Genomic DNA, 7,852 nt, shown 5'->3' on the forward strand with positions numbered 1-7,852 from the left:
TTATGATCCTATGGGTGATTTTGAGTCCATTCTATAGATGAGAAAACTGAGGCACAGAAAGGTTAAACAATTTACTGTAGGTCATACAGCAAGCAAATGGCAGAGCAAAAATCAAACCCAGGTCATCTGGCAACAGAATCTGGTTCTTCATTACGCCAGGCTGTCCCTCAGAAACAGGTTATGTGGCAAGTGTCTGGAACATAGTAAGAGCTTAATAGGTTATATAGATTGTCAGAGTTAGATTAGTGTTGTTATTTTACACAGCCCTGAAAGCAGGTGCTGTCCCATATGTTTCCTTTTATACTTTTTTAACACTGCATCCTTGCAAACACCTTGTGGGCTAGACAGGGCAGGCAAGTAATAGCAACTTCATTGGATGAATAATAATAAGTCTGCATACATGCCAGATAGATGAGATGAGGTTGAGTGAGAATCCAGTTGTTCTCATTCCTGGGCCAGCTCTCTCTAGTATCAAAGCCATTTCTATCTGAGCATTGTGCAAAGTCCTAGAAGACAAGGAAGGTTATCACTAACTGATGTTTTCTGTTTTTTTCGTTGTTGTTTGTTTGCTTTGTTTTTTATTATTATCTATCTCTACTACAAAATGTGAACCCAGGAGGTACCTTTCTAGTCTCTCTGGTTTCTATGTACACAACACCTATAACAATGATTGCTGTCTAGACAGTAATCAGTATATATCGTAAGATACAAATGTTTTAGGGTAAGAGTAAATGTCAAACATAGCAAATCTGTGAATGAAAAATAATTTAGAAAAATGTATGATAATATAGGAACATTAATTTAAAATTAAAACTTAAACCATGAATATAAAGGTGGGAAATATAAATATGAATTATTGAGTTGAATCATAAATGTTCCCCCACTTATTTTCATTCAGTATATATGTATTTATAAGGTGTCTAATTAATGTCATGCACTGCATTAAGATCTAGGGATTAAAAACAAATTAAGGTATTGTCCTTGTCCTTAAATATTTTTACTGACTACCAGGGAATACAGACATGTGAGTTATTTATTGGTGTTACAGAATTAAAATCTGCACAAGGTCGGCAAATAATGTATGTAATCAATTGCTCTACTGCTAGATGAACGGGATTGGCAATAGCTTTTGGGTAGAAAAAAGGCCTGGGCTATTTTGTTCTCATAAATTCAATGGGTGCTAAGACAACTCACTACTTTGTATTAATATTTTGTATTCATTTTGTATAACTTTGCATAAATATTTTGTATTTTGTAAGGTTAATATTTTGTAGTAACCTTAATTCACACAAAAATATCTGTTGTGATATTTCGTTTAGTGAGTATAATATAAATTATAGAATGTTGACTTCATAAAGCTTACATTTTAGTAGGAAAGAGATAGTTAATAAGTTCACAAACCAATACATATAATAATTGCAAGTTGTAGTTCATACTATGAAGGAAACACGTATGTGGGGAAGGGCAGGGTGAATAGATTTGATATGGTTTCTGTAACAAATTACCACAAATGTAGTAGCTTAACAACAAAAAAATTATTATTTTGTACTTTTGGAGGTCAGAAGTCGGAAATGGGTGTCACTGTGCTGAAATCAAGGTGTTAGCTGGGCTGTTTTCCTTCTGGAGGCACAAGGGGAAATTCTTTCTCTTGCCATTTCAAGTTTCTAGTGGCTGTCCACATTTTTTGTCTTATGGCCTCTTGTCACTCTAACCACTGTTTTTGTTATCACATCTATTTCTGTACTTCTGTGACTCTGACTCTCCTGACTTCCTCTTCCCCTTTTAAAGACCTTCATGATTATGTAAGCCTACCTGGATAATATAGTGTATTCTCCCTATCTCAAGCTCCTTCATTATATCTGTGAAGTCCCTTTTGCTAAAGTAACATATTTGAAGGTCCTAGGAATTAGGATATAGACCTATTTGGGCATCCATTATGTTGCCTATCACAAGAGAGATGGAAAAATAAAGTAATATAGGTAGCAGAACTTCAATAGGATGGTCAGGAAATTCTCACTGAGTAGATGAAGCTGTGTATTCAATAAAACATTTTCAACTCAAGGGAAAAGACAGCTGAACTAATTTCTGAACTATGTAAATCAGATCCAGAATATTTCCTTTTTCTCTAAACAACAATTTAAAAGAATTTTTGACAAGCTATAGAATATACAGTATTTTCAATCTGGAAGATGAGGGCATAAGGAAACTGCAAAGAGTGACATAGTCTGGTTATTTTGAGCCCATTTTACAGTATTTTGTAAGTTAAAGAAAATATGGGATTATATCATGATTGTTGCCACCACAAAAGGAATTTTTTTCACCACAAAAGGAAAGAGTTGCAAATATAAAATGAAATATATTAAATAAAAACTTTGCAATCTTAAATATGATTTGTAAATATCACTGTGAGTTCACTGATCTTCACTTTTAACAAAATATATATTTTCTAGCTCTGTTTAAAAGGCCTAGAAGCCATGATAGTCTAGTAGAAATAATCAGCTCTAATGTCCAGATATACTTTCTAAATCTTGTTTGCCACTAAAAGGGATAAGGACTCCTTGGAGAATAGCTGATCTCAGGTAAGGAGCAAAATAAATGTGCAAAATAAATGTGGAATGTCTTCTTGAACCAGGAAGCAAAAAAGCTCTTGTGGGGTCATGCTAAAGAGACACAAAGAATAAACTTGAGGTACTCCTACTGGCTAATTAATGATGAGGAAATTTTTGCTTCAAAAAAATGATATCTTCAAATTACTAAAAAACAAATATATTTCAAAAAACAGCATGCACTAATTTTATTAAGGAGCAGGGGGAAAAAAAAACCCACAAAACTGAATCACTAGTTAAAGTTGCTAGAGTACCCAGTACTCTGAAATTTGATAACTAAAGAGACATGAATTAACCCTTTATCTTCTTTTTCCCATTGACATTATATTTAAGGGTAACCAAAATAAATCTGGCACTTGATAAGAAAGTCATATTATGAAGAATTCAGCTGATCAATGGAATAAAAATGATGGAAAACCAACATTTCATACCTGATAATGAAAAAATATGTCATGACAGTGGCAATCAGGGAATGGTAAAATCATTACTAAAAGATTGACAGGTGTCTTTATAGGTAAAGAAAGGAACAAATTGCCATCACCTGAACCCACGGGTCATATTTAGCATTGTTAAAGCTGAGACGTCCCGCTTATTTAGCAACATTTGCTTGTGTCGCCCCCTCCTGCTCCTCCAATGGTTTCCCTGAGTCATGGCCTGAACAGCTCTGGCCTCTGGCTCCCTGTGCTAGCCACTGATACTTGGCATTCTTACAATATGGCAGTCATCGACAACAAAAAACAGTTCACTTGAGCAAGATTTGGATGATGTTGATGAAAGAGAAGAAAAAGAAACTGGTGAAGAAACAACAATCAACGCACGTCAGCTGACTGTTCAGATGATGCAAAATCCTCAGATTCTTGCAATGTCCCCAAGAAAGACTTGATGGTCTGGTGGAAACACCAACAGGATACACTGAAAGCTTGCCTAGGGTGGTGGAAAGGCAAGTGAATGCTCTCAAAAACCTGCAAGTTAAATGTGCACAAATCGAAGCCAAGTCCTATGAGAAAGTTCATTATCTTTAAAGAAAGTTTGCTGTTCTCTACCAGCCTTTATTTGATGAGTGATTTGAGATCATTAATGCAATTTATATACCTACAGAAGAAGATGGAAACCAGATAAGGAAGATGAAATTTTGGAGGAGCTGAAAGAAAAGGCCAAGCTTGGAGATGAGAAAAAGGATGAAGAAAAAGAAGACCCCAAGGGAATTCCTGACTGTTTTTAAGAATGTTGACGTGCTCAGTGATACAGTTCAGGAACATGATGAACCTATTCTGAAGCACTGTAAAGATATTAAATTGAAGTTTCAGATGCTGGCCAGCTTGTGAGTTTTGTTTTAGAATTTCACTTTGAACCCAATGAATATTTCACAAATGAGGTGCTGACAAAAACAGGTAGGATGAGTCAGAACCAGATGATTCTGATCCCTTTTCTTTTGATGGACCAGAATGTATGGAGTTGCCATGCAGCAGCCTACCCATCTGTCTCCTCGTACCTGCCCCTAAAGTAAGGAGAGTCTGTGAGATGGATCCTTTCAGGGACTTTGCTTCACCTTTGTGCTTACACCTTATGTCTTCCTCTTTGGCCCCAAAAAGATGGCTGGTCAGCCAATGACGGGTAAGACTTGTAGGGGGCAACCTAAGCCAGGCAGAGCCGCATGGGGACCAACAGGAGAATCCACGGGGTTCAGAGAGGTGGATACAGTCCTCAATCTTCCCCCGGCTAAGGAGAGCCTCTGCCTCTGTGGCTGCATTCCTTCCCAAAACCTGCAGGGGAAGAGATTCAACGATGTGCTCTCCATCTAGTCATATGCATAAAGGTGTTGTCCCTTGGGGACATACATCTGGAGACTTACTGTTCAGCTGCCTGCAGGCAAGGGTGATTGGCTTAAATCAGTTTCCTATTATAATGCATGGGATTCACAGATCTTGAGATTGACAAGCTTTATCTCCTTTACTTCCCCCCTAACTAATAAAACTATGCATAGGTGATTCACGCCTCAGTCCTTGAGACTGGAGTCCTTTGGCCTTGCTTGCACTCTATTCATGGCTACTGTATTTTTTATCCTTGCACCACCCTCCTCGCTCCCCACAACCCTCATCACATGGGTCGGGACAGTATGGGTTGTTCAGCATGCCAGATAGATTGGGGAAGAAAGGGAAGAATGTCACTTTGAAACCTATTAAAAAGAAGCAGAAACACAAGAGACATGGGACAGTTTATACTGTGACCAAAACAGGTTCCAATGATTCTTTCTTTAATTTTTTGGCCCCTCCTAAATGTCCAGAGAGTGGAGATCTGACGATGCTGAAGCTATCCTTGCTGCAGACTTTGAAATAGGTCACTTTTTATGTGAGCATATTATCCCAAGATCAGTGTTATATTTTACTGGAGAAGTTGTTGAAGATGATGGTGATGACGACGATGTTGAAGGTGAAAAAGTGGATGAGGAAGGAGAAGGAGAAAATGAGGAAAAGGATCCACCGATGACTCACAGCAGGATCAAAATCCAGCAGAATGCCCTCAGCAGGATGGCTTACCTTCTGCTTCCCAGGAGAGGATGGATTCTCATCATTTGACAAGCCTATTTCAAGTATTTTGTTGTTTATTTTTGTTTTTGCAGCCTAAAATAAAAACACATATAATTTTAGTGCTCACAAGAATTCTTAATTTTGTACTAATTCAAGTAGAAGCAGAATCCTAGCTTGCATTAAGCATTGTACCCAGTTTACCATATTGAAGAAAAGGGTGCCAACTTTGGAAGATTTGTACTGCATCACACAATAGGAAATTAAACGAGAGAGAGAGGGAGAGAGGAAATCTTAAATGACGTAATATTTTTTTTAAAAAAGAAAGATTTAAAAGTTGTTTTATTTCCTTTGATTGCAATGAGGGACCCAGGCCTCTATAGTTAATTCCAGTTCTTATTGTTTAAAGTACAAGTACATTATTTACCCATGCTTCTGTTTACTATGTATTAAAATGCTTAACTACCTCATAGACGTGTTGGGCACATTAAGTTAAATTTTATGAAATATTTCTCAACCTTATTAAAAGCTTAATTATTTGGACCTATTTGAATCACAAATATGATATTCAGCATTTTATTCATACCAGGGTTTGATAAATAAACTGGGGAAAAAAATTAACCTGAGACATCCCAGACATAATTTACCTTCTGATATTATGAAATATGAAGTACTCAGTGAAAAAACAAGAAGTATTCTTGCAAAATAAAATTAACTTGAGTCTAAAACAAGATTTTAGAATTAAATTCCAGTCTACAGGAAATCTGGGGCATAGACGACCTTGTTAAAGACCACCATAGGCAAACAGTCAAATCCAGAATATAGGATATTCCACAGGACAACTTACCCAATTTCTTCAAAAGTTCACCTCACTTTAAAAGGGGAGAAGTCATTCTAGATAAAATATATATATATATATATATATATATATATATATATATATATATAAAAATATAAACAAATATATTATTATATAATATATTATAATATAATATATTATATTAATTATATAATTATTATATATAACATAATCACATATATAATATACATTAGATATACATTATATATAACATAATATAATATATTGTATAAAATATACAATATAATCAAATATATATCAATATATAATATATATTATATAATTATATAATAATTATATAATTAATAATTATATAATATAATATAAATAAATTTATTTATATAAATATCTAAATCTCATATATATATGAGATTTAGATATAACCAAATACATATATAAATTTCTTACATATATAAAAATCTCATATATCTGTATGCATATATACATATATACACATATATACATATACACACATACACACACACACACATATGAGATTTAGATATAACCAAATACAAAGAATATACCTGATTTGTATTCTAAGTTAGACAAACCAATTATAAAAATGCATTTTTTCAAACTAAATAATGAGCTACATCATAACCAAAAAAACTAAACAATACCTAAGAACTAGTAATGGTATAAATGAATGTTTAGATAAATAAATAAATGAGAGGGAAAGAAAAAACCTTCCTCATAGGAAACCCAAAATAATATATGTAGATACTTTTTCTTCCAGTGGGCAGATAGTATGGAAAACACAAACTTTACAGTACAGACATCCAGCATACAGCACTATACACTCATACATACATATACACATGTACATGTATATACGTGTTTATCGATATGCATGTGTAATATACACATGTGCACGTGCATGCATATGTGTGGATAATACATAGACATACATACAATATGTCACTTTAACCAAGTGATCAAGGTTAATATTACCCATGGTAGTTATGTCGATATCAATTAGCCTTCAATATGTGTTTACCTTTGTTATCTTCCTCCAAAAAAGTCTAATCATGTCTGCTATAGTCTAATCATATAAAGACGTTAGACAGACCTCAAAGAAGGACATTCTACACAATAACTTTTTTAAAGTGTCAAGTTTATAAAAATCAATTTAATTTTTTGTTCAAATTTTTGTTTTTGTCATGCTCTATGTCTAATTCTTTTCTATAGATTTGTACTAAAATATGAAACAGAGTTTAGGGTTATTCCTATTCAGATAAAGGACACAGTTCTTAAATCATAATCTACCATAGTGGCTGGGTATCTTATTTTCCCCCTAAATTAGATGAATTGAGGCAGGCATTATAATCATTTATATTATACTAGAAAATGGTCCTGAATGAAACTGCTGATAAAAAAAACAAAAACAAAAACAAAAAAAAACAAAAATACAACAAACACACACACACACACACAAAACAAACAAACAAAAAAAACCTCTGACTCTAGTCTTTCGCTTTAGAAAGACATAAGCCTAGTTTTAAAGGCCTTGGCTCCAGCTATTTGGAGTCTAAGTTGGGAAAATTTATGTTAAGTACATTAATTTCCTAATGTTAAGGTGATATTGATATACTGACTACATCCCTAAAAATATGATAACAGGTGGTTAATAGCTTCCAATTTCAGGCATTTTACTATGGTAGGTACTACAGTATGGTAGGTACTACATCTTTTACGTATGGCACTGACTTTTCTGTGATCCTTTACTCTAACACAGTGAGAAACATGCAGAAAAGGTCTGACAAATAAGTTTGCAAACTTGTTGCAACAATGTTGCTAACCTTTTTTGACATCACAGGGATCATTCATTATGAATTTGTACCAACTGGACAAACAGTTAA

The 7,852-nt window shown here is 34.2% G+C and overlaps 1 pseudogene across 1 annotated transcript; it reads left to right on the forward strand.

Moving 5' to 3' along the window:
* Positions 1-3,320: 3,320 nt before the first annotated feature.
* LOC308503459 (nucleosome assembly protein 1-like 1) lies at positions 3,321-7,199 on the forward strand (annotated as a pseudogene). Its single transcript has 3 exons — positions 3,321-4,060; positions 4,722-5,196; positions 7,182-7,199. The product of its transcript is annotated as a nucleosome assembly protein 1-like 1 (transcript).
* Positions 7,200-7,852: the final 653 nt, after the last annotated feature.

The sequence above is a fragment of the Rhinolophus hipposideros genome, assembly GCF_964194185.1.
Source record: "Rhinolophus hipposideros genome assembly, chromosome: 10".
Classification (NCBI taxonomy): Eukaryota; Metazoa; Chordata; class Mammalia; order Chiroptera; family Rhinolophidae; genus Rhinolophus; species Rhinolophus hipposideros.